This window comes from Dermacentor silvarum, chromosome 1 (genome assembly GCF_013339745.2).
Source record: "Dermacentor silvarum isolate Dsil-2018 chromosome 1, BIME_Dsil_1.4, whole genome shotgun sequence".
In the NCBI taxonomy this organism is placed as follows: Eukaryota; Metazoa; Arthropoda; class Arachnida; order Ixodida; family Ixodidae; genus Dermacentor; species Dermacentor silvarum.
The window spans coordinates 77,440,550-77,457,271 of NC_051154.1; the positions used below are offsets into that span (position 1 = coordinate 77,440,550).

The 16,722-nt window shown below is 49.0% G+C and overlaps 1 protein-coding gene across 1 annotated transcript in view; it reads right to left on the minus strand.

Annotated features, from left to right (window-relative positions):
* The window catches only part of LOC119430988 (glutamate receptor ionotropic, delta-2), a 46,450-nt gene that overhangs the window by 11,584 nt on the left and 18,144 nt on the right, over nucleotides 1-16,722 (minus strand). The window lies entirely within an intron of this gene.

Below are 16,722 nucleotides of genomic sequence, written 5' to 3' on the forward strand. Positions count from 1 at the left end.
GAGTCAGCTGGCGCCAGTCCGTGATTTGCACCAAAGCGGTAGCTGGTGAAATCTCTTGTTGACAATCTGTTGACAATCTGACAAACTTGAAAATTGTAGCAAATGGCTTGTAGAGAACACTCTAGGATACGCGTTAAGAATTAGAGAATTTGAATTGTTCGATATTAAATCTGATATCGAATCGGGTAGACATTGAAGCCAAGGAAAACAAATGGGAAATTAACCCTGAAGTATAGTAAAGCAATGTCCTGACGTAAAGAGTGCATTCTGGCAGCACAACCCAGTAATGAGGCGAAGCCTGCTGACGCAACTACTAAAGTATAGTACTGACAAGAATTATATAATTTTCTCTGACAACTACTATATTCGCACAAGTGTACGATGTCACTTTTCAACGTGAACAGGGTTGAAAACGCTTGAGTGAAACAAAATGGCAAAATTTTTGAAACAAGGTGCCGAATTCGTATAGAGCCCTTCGTACGCAAAAATTGATCGTAAGAAACGAATTGTTCGTACGTGACGAACAGTTGACGAAACGATGTGATTACCGTTCAGTGGCATGGGACTATTACGAACGCATCGGGAATTCAGATGAAGGATTTATTACATTTTCACCACATGCACTCACTTCACAGTGCGCCAGGAATGCTGACATGTCGGGCGAAGAGCATGCAGGTATTGTAAACATTTGTGCGACATGAAACCCAAAAATGCCACTAATGTCCCAAATATCCATCCGAACTAAATTCTTACTGCGAGCCGACTAGTTAGGCCAAGAACAGCGGGTGGGGCTATTGCGTCACTGCAGCGCACGTATGACACTCTCTTAAGACAACAGGATTGCCCCTGTGAAGTATATAAAAAACACAAGCGTCACTAACTGTTCTTTTCATAAAACATCTAACAGATCTTTAACAAACCGCATGGGGCATATATAGTGCAATTCAACCTGTTCAGATGGATTACCTGACGAGGCGAACGTTACTCGCACGACAAATCGCTATGTCAAGGCAGCTAAGAAAAAAAAAGATACACTCATTACATTTTTAATTATTCACTGTAGGGCACATGTGGCAATTGAGAAATTGAAGCCAAGCAGTAAACAAGTCACGTCTGCTCAGCCAGAAATCTTAAGACTATATCACCACTTTTAAGATATCCGTCCCCAAATTCTTGTAACAAAGGCACTGGCATTGCCGTCAATATCATCCCCAACTGCTAGCTGGAGGCGTTTGGAAACTGGCACACCAATGCATTTCGCACGTTTCTCATTGACTCTCGGTTGGTATTCTAGAATTGTCCAGCCCTCATGCCTTAACAGCCAGTCTTACCGGAAGAGAGGAAACCGTTAGCGTTACGTTGTCGTACCGTCCCATATCGCTTGGCTCACGGAGAATAGCAGCTGCCTATAACCGAAGCGTCCTCCTCTCTATTGCAGCTCCGACAAGGTCAGAATTAGCGCTCTACGCCAGCAGCCCAGTGCTAAGCCAGTGCGGCTGCACACTCGCTGCTCCAGTAACGTCGGTCTTCAGCTGCGATTCCTTATTTTATATTGGGATCCATGAGACGACATCGTCGTTACGGAACGACGGAGCGCCGCCTCTCCATTGTTCTCTACAGAAGCTTGCAGGCCGCGCGTGTTTGCTTTGGACGCAGCCGTTCGAATAGCAAAGACGGCGACGGTTATTCACGCGCTCAAGATGGCCGCTAGCGATTGCAAGGGCACGAATGCCTTCCTCGGAGATCCAGACATCTGCTCAACAGTGCAAACAGGCGAGCTGTGTTGTCTGCATAGCAAAGCCCCCGTACCACCCGGCTTGTTCTTCTTCTGTTTCGTTTTTTTTTTTTTTTTTCATTATCCTTTATCGCATTCAAGGGGTCAACAGCAACCCGTGCTCATCGCTGCATGCAGTCATAAACGGAAAGCATAAACACGCGTCAGGCACTACGATTACGATAGAAATGGATCGGCACAATTTTTGTGTGCGCGCACGTGGGTGGGTTTTCGAGCGGCAAGAGCAACTCGAGCATGACAACAGATGAGCAGTGCGATTGCCTTGGGTTCCATGGCATGTCGCGAAGATGGAAGCGTCTTTCCGTATAGGGCTGTATGCTGCTCAGGTTGTGCGCGAGCGTCCCGTAGATCCTTGTCGCGGAGCTTACAGTCATTGTTCACTTCAGTGTTGAGATGGCCCGTACATAAGCCGTGCCTTCTGTCTTCGTTGTTTGCGATTAGCCTCAGATTGAAATCAAGGCTACATTGAAACCATGTGTGCGTAACGTATATAGGTAAACCGTCGTGGGGAGCCATTGCAATACCGCGACGGATCCAAGTGTGAGGCGCAAGAGCGAGAGAACTTTTTTTTTTTTGTTCAGACAAAACTTATGCCCAACAGAAATTCTTAAAGGTCATGCACGATTTTGAATAAACATTGTATCAACTCAAGGGGCAGCCGGAATACTTATAGGACATATTAAGCACTCTGGTAAAAATACTCTTTCCGAAATTTAGTTACACAATGTATATTTGGACCACCTGGGGTTCTTTAACGTGCACCTACATCTAAGTGCACGGGTTATGCCTGTTCGTGCGCCCTGTCAGAATCTACCACTAATTTCTCAAACATACCTTCCACGTTCAGCTCACGTGACGTAATGTGGCGTTATAGACGGCATGCAGCTGCGCCTCTTGTTGCGCTGCTTGCTCAACGCCAACACCTGCGCTCAGATGGTTTGGCGGGCCACATCGTATGGCGCGACGCCAACAATGTAATCGATGCTCGAAAATACAAAGAGCTTTGGAAATAGTGGACCCAGATCTGCCCTATAGCTGCGTCTAGAGAGAAGAACCCGAGTCTGTGCACTGCGCGTGTGCGTTGTCTCTGATGCTATAATATTTCTTGACCCCACTTAAGCAGCCTTGAGGGCGATATTTCTATAAGTATTATGTCATTTATCCCACTGACGCGCTCTTCTTCTCCTATAGCTTCGCTTTCTCCGGAGCTTTCGCACAGGGGACGCCCGTTTGCGGGGTGCCTACGCGGAGCGGAAGGAAGCCAGTGCACAATGCTTGTCGCGGTCACAGCATCTTGGAGACGACCCGCGCACGCGGAATTGGTACGAATGGGCGAACAAGTTAGTTCAGCTGGAGCATGCATATGCGGCCGCGCTATAACTCCGTCCTGTCGTCGCCCGCGAAATATGCAGGAGCGCGAACGCGGTGTCGAACAACAGCCCACGACAGCTCCCCACCAAGTGCGAAGCGATATCGCAGGCGTCCGAGCCGTGCGCCTCCGCGCAGCGAAGACCCAAAGGAGAGCCGCTCGCCCGACGCCGGCCGTACACGTGTCTGCGGGCTCCGCACGCGACACCTTGCCGAGCGCAGCGCCGGGGCTGTTTGCTTTTCTTTGTATCTTTGCCGAGATAAATATCAGGCGACCGGGCCATTGGTCATTCAGACGTCCGGCGCGGCGGCGGCGATGCGTCACTGTCAGATGCGTTCATTTGTGGCGGCGGCGGCGGCGGCCCGCGTGCGCGCGGAAGGCTCCATCAATTTGGCCGCGCGCGCGCGGGAGCACCGCCAGAGAAACAGGCTGCGCACGCACGGCGCGCGGGATCCTGCAAATGCCTCATTTCTAGTCATGCCAAAAATGGATGGCTGCCGCAGGTCGCATGCATCCGGAGAAAAGAGCGCGTACAACTTCATATGCATGCCGCCGCCGCCGCCTCCGAGCGGATGGCCACTGACGCAGCCTGTCTCCTCTTTAGTGCGCCGTTAATCGATCAATGCGTCTCTATTGGGCCCGACCGCGCCACTTTGAACTTTAATGACCGGCCCCAATTTTGATTCGAAGCAGTCCCTTCGCGGCCCGCCTGGACAATGTTTACCCGCTCGCATGCACGGTTCCCTTCTTGTCACGGTGGCGACCCGAGGGCGGGCGCGGCGCTCTTCCGCGCGAGCTTGTTTTGCCTCGGACGTTCGCCTCGGCGACGGGAATAATATTAGCAGGCGGCACCACTGCATGCCTATTAACCCCGGGAAAAGAAGGCTCACAGCTCGGCAAGGCAAAGCCATTCTAGCGCTCGTGATCTCAATTTTGTCGCGCTAACTATATATATTCAGGAATGCTTTGTTCCCCGCGTGAACTATTTGTTTTTCTTCTTCCTTTCGCCTACTAAAACGGTAAATTGTGTGTGCGTAAAGCACCGTCGCCAAAAGTCCATGTACGCTTGATGTTCTTGAAACAAAGTGGTAAGTTTTATTAGCCTTGCATCAGGGCAGCGGAAGATATATGACGGAAGCTTTGCTGAAAATACCCGCAATATCTATGTGATATTACAAAATCGAGGCAGGATATCGTTTCAGAAACTTTGCCATTCCTGCGCCGAGGTTCCGCAGTACCGTGTACCGTTGTCGATTGCCCTCAGGTACGGAGAAGATATGGTACACTGACCAGCTCCGCAGTACGGTTTTGCAGAGTGCAGGTGTACACCCCTTCTAGTTCATTTGTGATTTTAGGCGCTTGTCTCACGCGAATAACCACACCACGCAAAAGTTCCTGGGTTTAGGAGATATTCATTAATTAATGAATTCATTCATTCATTCATTTCTTCATTTCACAATACTGACGATTTCATGTAATATCATAGCAGGAAGGTCACGTGCATAAATATTGTACTACAGGAAATTGCGAGAAGGAAAAAAAATATTCATATCACAAATACGTTAAACACTTAAGAGGTAATACTTGAGCGGTATACATCGTATAAAGTGTATATGTAACATGACAGTCAGTGTGCCTGTGCAGCAACATTATTACTAAAGAAGGAAATTTCGCAGCTCCACGAACAACAAACATACCATCACGTACGCCAAAAGCACGCAAAGACATGTCAAGGATACAGAGCAAGAAAAAAATGGAAAAGAAAAAAAAATTAAGCACTAATTGGTGTTATGTGCTTAAGTACATTTTCAAAAAGTAAGCTAAATGAGTGAGTGGTTATGGCTTGTAGGTCTTGTGTTAGCATATGAAATAAACCTGGACGTATCACCGTTAATCTGACCATGCAATAATTAAAACAATAACTTTAATTGTAATAACTTTGCTGTATTTTGCATAGTTAGCATACCGGCTGAGTTGAGTAGGTCTGTCGAAGAATTAGTTCGCTGGCGCTTATTAAATACAGTCGAACCCGGATATATCGAACCCATATATAACGAATGATTGTGTATAACGAACAGAAGTAAAATCTCCTTGAAAATGTTTGTATAATTTTTTTATATATCAAATTACCTATATACCGAACTTTTTTGTGATCCACTTCAGATTTGATATATCCGGGTTCGACTGCATAAACCTAATTGCCTTACATTGTATGCTTTCTAATTTTGATATGAGTAGCTTGTTATAAGGAAACCAGAAAATGATCGCGTATCCCAGTTTGTGCCTATTAAATAAAGTGAAGGCCGGGGTATTGTCAACGGTGTAGGTACGGGGGAGAGGCGTTTCTTTTAAAGCGAAGCTTTCTATGCCTCACTGATTCGTCCGTGAGCACCGAAAACGCACTGCAGGAAAGCCAACTTACGCAATGGAACTATCTGCGCATCTGCGCACACAATAGAAGAACGGCGCACGACATACGTATCGTCGAACACTACAGTTGGCATTCGCAGTTGTACCGATAAGAACAATGGGAACTGCAACGCCACGCTACCCAGACGAACTGTATATATCTGTATTGCGTTACGCGCGTCACGCAATGCATTCCCGGCCGTCACCATGGGTAGGCCGCGGGTGCAGCGCACGGCAGAAGAGGCTACCGTACGCGAACGTAAGCGCGAGCGCGATCGTGCCTGTAAGGCCGATCCCGTGTATCGGCAACGGCAGAGCATCTGACCGTCTACCACAGCGTTCACAAGGCAATACTGTGCAAGTGCATAGAGTCGTCCGTTAAATTGTGAGTGTATGCGCGTAATCAACGGCTACATGATCTAAAATAAAGGCTATGCAACTTAACGAAATGTGTCTTCATTCAACTTCAACGTTCAAAAAATGCAATCCTAAACAAGCAATCAAATCCCATATGCATCGCATCGGGTCGCTCAGCATTTCTTAGGTTCATTGCGTGGTCGTTGGCTTTGAACTTTGACTTTGATTCAGTTTGCATGGGAGAAAGCTTCGCGTTCAACCATCTTTCTTTAAGAAAGGGGCTGTGATGTTTTTTTTTTTTTGATTTTTTTTTTCATGTTATTGCTAATCAGACAGATTTTTTTAGGTTCAAGGATATTTGCCAATTATTGTGCCATGTATAAACAGACTTCAGTGCATTATTAACTATTCCGTGATAGCTTGCCTAGCTGATCTCGTGATAAAGATACAGTCACCCGCAAACAACGGCATTTTACTTGACATGTAGAGGGTAAATTATTTTTATGTAGATGAGAAGTAATCTATTCTCCAAAACGCTACTTTGGGTAATCCTGACGTGACAGGTTCTAATGAGGATTTTTCGCTACCTACCTGAGCAAACTGCCATCGGTTAGATAAGTAACCCTTTATCCATTGTACAATGGGAACATCACCGAGTGTCCAATGAATGTGAATGAATTAACTTGTTCTAGGAAACGCGATCAAATTCCTTCGAGAAATCTAGCAGTAAGAGATCTCTATTTCTGTCTACCTATAGTAAGGTATATTTCATGTAACATTTGTAATAGCTGCTTTACGGTGGACCGTCCTCTACGAAATCCATGTTGAGGCGAAGACAAAATGGGATTTTGTTCCAGGTATGTGGTCATGTGCATCAAAAATGTATGTTCAAGGAGCTTACAGACAGCACAAGTAAAAGAAATTGGCCTGTAATTAGAGACGTCGGACCTATTACGAAATTTGTAGACTGGAGTTATTTTAGCTATCTTCCATTCAATTGGACCAGAACAAGACGCTAACGATTTGTAGAAAATTAAACACACATACTGAGACACCCATTCTACATATTGTTGAAGAAAAGTAGGCGATCAATCTGCATTTGTACGAACAGTATAGATCAGGTTGCACCTGGCCGCTACAAACCAACGCAACTCGGGTCGCATGGAGTATGAGGATAAACGTTTCTTTACCATGACTTGTAAGCTTGTAGCGCAGCTCAGAACGAGCAATAAGGAAGGTAGAAGGGGTAATGAAAAGGACCGGAGAACCACTTGGGTGTAGACCTTTCAGGAAGTACCGAGACACTAATTCATCGACTGCGCCTTGGTACACGTATCATACACAAAACATTTACCTATACCGCATAAAATGAGCGTCGTCTCCGGTTTGATCCTTTGGCAACGACGACGAGCTTGTTCGCCATCTGCTCCTCGATTGCCCAGGACACGCTAGCATAGACGGCAGCTAGAACAAGAACGACACGCCGATTCCCACCGACCTTTAGCGCTCGTAAAAACTGCTCAACACTTGGCCATCGAAAACAGCACAGCGAAAAAGCATTGAAGGCATTTAACATTTCGTTGAAGACACAGGCATAATATAGACGTGTACTAGGTGCCGCGTAACTGCGTACAAGCAGTTTTTGAGAGGCGAGAAGACAAGAGCGACGCACGTATTGAATTCTGGGTTTTACGTGCCAAAACCCCGATTTGATTATGAGGCGCGTGGCAGTGGGGGACTCCGGATTAATGTTGAGCACCGGGGGATCGTTAACGTGCCCCCAATGCACGGGACACTGGCGTTCTTGCATTTTGCCCCCATCGAAATGCGGCCGCCGCGGCCGGGATTTGATCCCGCGGCCTCGTGCTTAGCAGCGCAACAGCATTGCCGCTAAGACACCGTGGCTGGTCAGCGACGCACGTAGTTGCGTGCTTTCATGGCGTTTAACACTCTTCGTCTACCTTGGGGCGCTATAACGTAAAATGATTCCAAACTGTTTTGACTCCAATTTCTGCAATCAGCCTCCACGATTGGTCAAAACATTTTCGGGCCACTCCCAACTTCGCCTGTTTGTCACGCGACGTCACGAAAACCACGATAGCTCCTCATCTGATATAACGTGTACACTCTGATTATGCATGAATAAACCGCACAAAAGAAAAATAATCATTGCTGATTCAACGCCTTTTCACCATTAGCCCTCTGCTATTGGTCCAATGTTTTCGGGCTGCGCCCACTTCGCCTGTCTGTCACGCGACCTCACAAAACCGCGAAAACTCACCACGTCAAAGTGACGTGTACGCGAAAATAATGCATTAGTATGCCGAACAAAACTGAAATTTTTTTCTGAATAGCCACAGACTACCCCGTTCCGAAAGGAATAGAAGATGGCTGCCCGCCGATCGCTCAGGCCCTCGCTACTCGCACCTGCCGGTGAGCATGTATTTATTTGCGAATGATAAACCTTTTTTGCGTGGCAGTAAAACGTTATTGAGCCCTTTCCGCACGTATACGACATCGTTCTGCCAACTCTTGCTTGCTGAGGATCCGTTTTAGCGGCATTCTTATCCTTCCGTTGCACGCCGCCGCAATTTTCGACCAGCCACCGTAAGCTAAGTAAGGCGAAGCGGACCAATCAGAGAAGCCGGCACCACCCTCTTCGTGCGGTTAATTATTTTCACTGTGTTGGCTCGGCCCCATCGAAACCCTCTCCACTAGAGCGTGCTCCTCGCCTCTTGTCCGCCAATTAGATAAGAAAAACCGCTGAGTGTAGACAATGTTATTGGTTTTGAAAGCGAACAAAGGTGACCTCCTATAAACGAGGAGAGTGTTTGATTGGGTTGTTCAGACAACGCTGCGGGTCACCGCCCGATGCTTGCGTCGGTGGTTACGTAAATTTGACGTCAGGGGTGCTATGCAGGATGCGCCGAGTTTGACGAAACTCGGGATCTTCACGAGCTCTGGCGACGCCCCAAGATGAAAGAACTAATGGTAACAAGACAAAGTTTGTCCGTCGGCACGCCTCCAGTTTCATTGGTTTATCTAGATTCTCTCTGGGTGGCTATCATCCCTTGGGCGTTGCCATATGGGCGGTCGACAAACTGGAGCTCAGCTCACGTGATGATACAGTCGGTGCATGGTCGTGCCTTCTTTCACTTGTCTGTCGTTCCAACGAGTGCATTATAGGCGAAAGCAAATTATGAAATAAATGCGTTCAGTACAATATTATTAGTCACATTAACGTGGGTTATAAGCATTTTAAAGATTACAAGGTGTACACTGAATGTGTATTAGACTAATTCGTAGTTATACCACGAGGGGACGCTCGCCCTCTCTCTTTTTTTTTTTTCTTCCTCTGGATTGGATTGGCGCGGCTCGCTACGTGCTTGCGCTAGCATTTCCGAGCACAGATTGGTGTGCGCCTGGTTTTCACACTAGGCTTTAAACAGATCGCTCGCTGCTCGCGCCAAAGTAAGGCTGCGAGACGAAGTGAGCGTCGGCTAGCGCAGAAGTGGTTTGCCGCGCGCTTACCGTGTAAGCAGTCAGGAATGCCGGAAAACACTCATACAAGGGTCAGAAAAATACGCTTTATTTTCTTTTACTTTATGATGCACCTTTATACTGGATAGCGCCGAGCGATGGCTTCTAACAACCGCAGGAATGAAAGAATTTTTATACTGGGTATCCCGAGCGATCCGTGGCCTTCTAACAAACGCAAGAAAGGGTCTTTGCAGTGCACGTGGCCGTTGAGTGCCACCACATCCATCTCAGGTGGGACTCCAGCTTCGGTGCAGTTGCCCTGTGCTCACCGCTGACGAGGTGGCGCTTCACTTTTTTTTTTTTTCTTTTACAATAACTTTATATTCTTTGCGTGTGAACGCCCGTGATGGGGTTCACAAAGTTCACGCTGTGGTTGACTGTCTCCCAATACAGATTGATGCATAGCCCCATTAGCATCCACTAAATTTGGGATACAGTTGTATGCGGCCAATTCGTCAATATTAATGGTCCCCGGTTGAACATTGGCTGCAATAATGGCGCCTAGTGTCGCCGCCTTTCGTCGGTCGACCTTGAAAAGTCGCAGCACCCCTTCGGTCGCGCAGAACATGCCGAAGACCCATGGACCACCATCTTTAACACCACCGTAATGTTGGTGGCTCAGCGGAACGTTGTCGCCCGTCATTAGGCGGCCTCCATTGTACTTTTGCTCGACGCGAAAAAGGCACTCGTCAATTTGCGCTATCTTCCTGGGGCCACTGAGTGGAGGTCGCGCCAGCAGCTCGTTTCTTGCGACCTCACGGGTGTAGTGAGGTCGCAACGCCAACGCCGACTGGAGGCAGTCGGCGTTGGCGTGTTCCGATAGAGCAAAGAAGTCGCCAGTCATCTCCTTCAACAGCCGTATGTCTATGCTTTTGCTCACGTAGTACGTGAGAGAAATAATTGGCCGCCTGGAGAGGTGGTCGTTTGGACGGCCGAGGCGGTCCGTGTTGGCGAAGTAACTTCCTTCACCTCTCTGCCCGTGCCGTGCAGCGGTATCGTGTAACTGCGAAAACTGCTTTCGGCACCTGTTTCACCGAAAGGCAGTCCGGCGTCTATTCTGAGTCTTCCTATATAATGTGACCACTTCGTCTTCGCAGGTTGGTTGGTCCGGGTTGAACCCCAGGTGCTCGCCGGTGCCCCAGTACTCCGATGACGCCGCCGGACCTGGCCTGGGGCTGGGGCGCGGTGGACGAACAGCGCTTGAAGCCGGAGAGAGCAGAAGCGATCGCACGAACTTTTCCTCCGCAGTCTAGTCACACCATGTCTGTGCTCGGAAAGCATAGGCGAAGACGAGGGCCTTCGCCTAATTCGTCACAGAGCCAGTGCACTGACGTTTTGGAAAGGCAAAAATGACGCTGAAACTTTACGTCGGTCATGTAGGTGAACGGGTCCAGACGGTCATATCGACGCTTGTTGCCGCTGGATGCGATGACACAGGCTGCTGCTGCCGCCGCCATGTTCCCGAGTTCAACTCGAGGGGGCTTTCGCGATGTACGGTTTCGCACGAGTTCGCCTGTCAATCAATACCATAGTTCACGCCCCACGCGAGGCATGTAACTTGTGCGTGCGCCCACCACGTTTGGGCCACGCCCAACTTGATGATGATGATTATGATGATGATTTATTGGCATCCCCTTTGAAACTTATTTTTCGGCAACAGCGACGTGGTGCGGAACGGAGAGGCATCAACAATCTTGACCGCCGAAATAACACACGCAAAACGCACTGTTATCGGTGATGTACTGAGCACCACAATCAAAAACAAAACGTCGACGTTCGCTGGCTTATGCATACTTCTTCTTGCGCTGTCATGGCCCCACAACACTGTTTCATTGCTTGCATTGTGGCGATGTAGCGCATAGGAAATAATTATCAGCACGCCACTGTAACTGCTTGCAAAGCGTCGATGCGCCGTGGTGGACGACGATGCTGAGCAGTGCGTAGTCTTTTCCAACAACAACGTATCGCAGCTGTCGTTTGAGATGGCTGCTCTGTCATCGGTGGTATCAGAGCAGCAGTGTCACAAACACGGTCAGCTTCGAGAAACGCTCGCTTTTCTAGACCCAGTGCGATGGCATTTCTTCATCACAAGCACGGCACACTAAACAGTTGCAACACCTTCCTGCGTTCAAGTCTAATTTCCTAACTCCACACAAGAGCCCTCACCCGCCAAAATGCGACTGCTGCGCTGTCGTTGCGATATCCATCTGCGATCGCTGTTAGCTCAGCAGCAGAGGCAATCGGCAGGCACATTGGAGTGAACAAACACTCAAATTCTGCGTACATGCGCACGGAGGCACCTTCACTGGGCAAGCGATAACAAGCAATGTATTGTGTCGCTGGGCAGCACTCTCTTCCTCGCAATCCATCGCGGAGGCTTCGCGCACGCAGACAAACTGGCGCATTTTCACTGTGCTGCGTCACTACGGACCCTAGAATACCGCACAGCCATTTTGAAGCGACAGGCTACAGCCGTTGCTCCCGTCTCTATGGCTAGTGACGTTTCAGTTGGTAAAGCGGCGGCCTTAATAGCCGCCTCAGTGAAACACCTGCGGTGAACAGTCATGCCGCAGCGCTGCGTTGCCATTCCCCTAATAGACAGGGAATAGACAAATTCTACAGATCATTGTCATGACTGACTTAATCGAACATAGCGCTGCAGCGCCCCTGGCGACTGCTCCCCGTATGAACTCCCTCGTGCGTGCGATCCTCTAAAATGTAACCGCTTGTGAGCTTTCACCTCACTGTCGCCACTCGCGGCAAAAAAAGTGCAAAATTTAATAATTCGCTCGATCTCCGTTTGTCATCACACATTTATAGCATTCAAAACGAAAAACCGATACTTTAAGAAATAAAATCTTCGTTATTTTATTTGTTGTATTTTAAAGTATTCGATTGAGGGAAAGTGTAGGCGCAAGAATGCACCGCATGTGCCCCGTTCGCATTCGAAGGAGGATAGACATATAATGCCCGAAACAGGAGGCACGCCCTTGACGCGCCCGAGAAAGGCGTGGCAAACGGCTCACGGCAAGTGTGCAGATAGACAGCGGGACAGTGACGGTATTGCAGCGACCTTCAAAAGAGAGAGAGAGCGAGAGAAACGAGAAGGGAAATATAGGGAGGTTAACCAAGGACGTGCCCGGTTGGCTACCCTACGCTTGGTGAGAGGGAAAGGGGAAGAATAGATAAGGAGCGAGAATACGATAAAAAAAACACATAAAGAGTCAGTTATTCACACAGTCAATCGCAGAGGAAGGTCCACTGTCACAAGCGCTCATATAGTCCAGTCTCCTTCGAGAACTGAAGAAGAGCTTTTGTGGCCTTTCGCATGCAGGAATGCGTAGGCCATGGTCCCAGAATCTTTTCCTCTGACAGCACTCTGCTATCTAACATGCTGAGTTGAGTTTGAAGAATCCGTCGTTGAGCGTCAAAAGCTGGGCAATGACACAGAAGGTGCTCTAGCGTCTCATCGCAGCCGCACAAATTGCATGCCGCACTGTTAGCCATTCCTATTAGGAATGAATAGGAATTTGTTTGTAAATGCGACGCCCAACCACACGCGACACAGTAAAGTTGCTTCACCACGGGAGAGTCCAGGTGGCAGGCGAAGTCGCAATTTAGGGTCGAGAGAATGCAAGCGTGAGTTGCTGAAACCTGGTGAATTCCATCTTTGAAGTGTGATGTGGCGAGCAAGTGATTGAAGTTGCCGCGCAGCGTCCGTTCTTGAGAGTGGTATAGGCACTCACTGATTTCTTTGATGAGCCGAGCGAGCGGCTTCATCGGCGCTGTCGTTGCCAACAATTCCTCAGTGGCTCGGCAACCACTGAAATACGATGTCGTGTCCTTTCTCAATCGCATGGTGATGAGCTTGTCTGATTTCGTACACTAGCTGTTCGTGTAACCCGTGACGTAGGGCACACTGCAGAGTTTGTAGGGCTGCTTTCGAATCGCAGAAAATGGCCCAGTGATTTGGTGGTTGCTGGAGCACGTAATGGATTGCACCTTGAAGAGCCGCAAGTTCTGCTGCTGTCGACGTGGTGTTGTGAGAGTACTTAAATTGCAAAGAGACGGCGTCCGATGGAACAACCACTGCTCCGGTTGAACTGTTGGAATTAGTGGAACCGTCCGTGTAAATATGTATTCGGTCAAGATAAGACTCGTGTAGGCAAAGCAGGGACAACTGCTTCAGGGCTAAGGGTGACAGGTCTGATTTCTTAGCAATCCCAGGAACTGAGAGGCACACGCGAATTTGCCGGAGACACCACAATGCCGATGTTGGGCGTTTTGCAGGCTTGAAGCCAGAAGGTATCGACTCGTGTTGTCTCGTCACAATACTACAGTATGTAGCCTGTGGTCGTCGCGCTGGCAAACTGGCTAAATGGTGGGATGGTAGTCGTGAAAGGTGTCGAATGTGCGCTCTTAGCGTCTCTGCGACGATATGGGTGGTTATCGGGTGCTCCTGTGCAATGACAATCGTCGCAGCTGTCGAAGAACATCTCGGGAGGCCAAGACATGTCCGAAGTGCTTGGGCTTGTACGCTCTGTAGTGCAAGAAGATTAGTCTTGCATGTGTTCGACAAGACTGGAAGACCGTAGCGAAGAAATCCGAGAGATACCTTCAAAAAAAATTTGGTAAGAGTAACGAGGCGGTGCACGTAGACGCCGCGCGATATGGCGAAGCAAGAAGCGCACTCGTGATCGCGGTTGTAGACAGCACGGGCAAATGCCTCGCGAGTGCCACAATGACCACGGGACACACGGAGGCGGCAGAAGAAGTTGCGATAGTCTTAGCACTCGCCATGGTGCCGAACGCTGCGATCGTGATCAGCGACTCGCAGGCGGCAGTCCGAAGCTTCGCGCGCGGCCGCGTCTCGCGGGAAGCGGCCCGCATACTCCAAATTTGTGAGGACGGGACTCGACGTCACAAATTCTACGGTCTTCCTCCTCTGCACCGCGGCACACACCGACGTCCCGCTCGCGGGCAACGAGGCGGCCCACGTCGCGGCTCGAGGTCTCACTCGCCGAGCCGTGGCAGACTACGTGGCCGCCGCCTCCGCCCCCGAGTGCGGGGCGTCGGATCTGCCGGATCGAGACACTACGACAGACACGCTGCAACAACAATCACAATGGCTGTGGGGCGATCGCCTGACCACGTTCAGAGACCTAACACAACACTACAGACTCGAAAGACGCAAATTCCCGCCACCGCACGTTAAATTAAACAGGAAAGAGGCCGTAAACATACGCTTACTACAAACACACAGTTAGCCAAGTCCGGCAGTTATATGCCACTGTTACCCTAGCTTATATCCGACTGATGCGTGTAAAGCGTGTGGACACAGAGCAATGCTGCGACACATGCTCTGCGAATGTGCCGGCAACAACGGTACTGAAACCGCCGCCGTTCGCGACGCGCCCATAACGTCAGGCGTTACTAGATTAAAGGAAGCCTCGAGCTCGCTCGTTCCCGCCGTTGCCCCGGCTGCTGGGGCCGCCATTGGGCCGCCGCTGGGCCGCCGTTGCCCCGGCACGGCGGCCCAACCCAACGGCGGCACGACCGCCGTTGCCCCGGCTGCTGTCCAGTATTGCGCATATTGGCTGCAATGACTTACAGTCCTTCCAACCATGACGCAGCAATATGGTAACTTTCGCGTTCACTGGGACACGAGTGCACTTAATATGTCGTGTCGACATATTAACAATTTAAACATGCCACGACCTAACAGACCTCAGCAATGACGTGACATATTAAAGTGCCCTCATGGGCTAGTGAGCGCGAAAATTACCCTATTGCTGCGTGCGTGATGATGTCAAGCTATAGGCTCATTCACTCTAAACGTTATGTTGAGCATATTGTGACGCATCACAAACTTCAAAAAACTGCAAAACAAAGAAAGAAAGAAAAACGCACATCCAACGCAATGTTGGAATTTAAATGAAGCGAAGCTTTGAGTTAGCGAAGTAGCAGCGATAGTGGCTGACACACGCACGGCCTCGTCGCCTGTCGATAGCTGTTGTCGATAGCGATAGCTGTCTGTGTGTCACGAGGATGGAGACAATGCATGATACTTGTCGAGGGTAGAATGTTGACGAGAAGTGTATGCACAGAGATTTACGACAGATATTCACACATATTTTGGGTTTCTATACGATTGTGTCATTGTATGCCCACTGTACGTGTCCCAGTCATACATACCCATTCTGGAATATTGGACAAGAATGGGCAGATATATGCCGTGCTCCAACTTGTACCCAGTGACACATACCACGCAGCACAATTTGTTGTCTAGTTGGCGAGGAAGCGACGACGAACGACAAACCCTGGGGAAGACGCAAAAAAAAAAAAAATACTTTACACTAAAACTAGCGGTGAATCTTAATTTAAAGCGAAGCTTTCTTTGGCCTCTTCCACCCACTTTGCACGTGCTGGCCGCTGCTGTCTTGCCGAGTGTACAACAAGTTGGGCCACTAAGTGCCACTGGATATACGTCCAGACAACTTAGACCACTGGGTATGTGCAGTTGGGCATGTGCCACTGCATGGGTATTTGGTCATTCTTAGCCAATCCCCCAGAATGGGTATATATATGCCACTGGGTAGAAAGAAGGATAAATGACAGGCTGCAGGGATGTGAACCAGGACTGAGCCCGGTGGGCTACCCTGTACTGGGGGAACGAAAAAAGGGGAAGAAAAATTAGTAGACGGAGAGAAAGTCCAGTACTGATGTCACCGACATCAATCCAGTATTGAGTGAAAGTCCTCGGATCTGTATCACAGTCAGTCGCTCACTCCATTTGCTTTCAGTAATAGCAGCAGCTCTTTTGTGGCCTTCTGCAGCTGTGATATGCGAGACCATCGTAGTCCCAAAATATTGTTCAACAGGCAAGGTCTTCCGTCTAGCAGATTTAGAGTGGTGTGGAGGGCAAGCCTTTTATTTTCGAAGGATGGACAGCAGCACAGAAGGTGTTCTATACCTTCTTCGCCACCACAGGCATTGAATTCGGTGCTATCGATCATTCCGATCAAGCCTATGAGTATGCATTCGTAAATGTAACAGCCCAGACGTAAGCGACCAAGTACTGCTTTCTTCACTGGCAGGTGCCCAAATGGACAAGCAGAACAAGAGGCAAGAAGTAAAGAAGTCGGCAGCATAAAATTGAAGTCGACTACAGAGAAATGAAGAAGTTGGTAACAGAAGCAGCCGAGTTTGTAGAAAGTGAAGGGAACAAAACGGGACAAGAGCGTGCATTGCG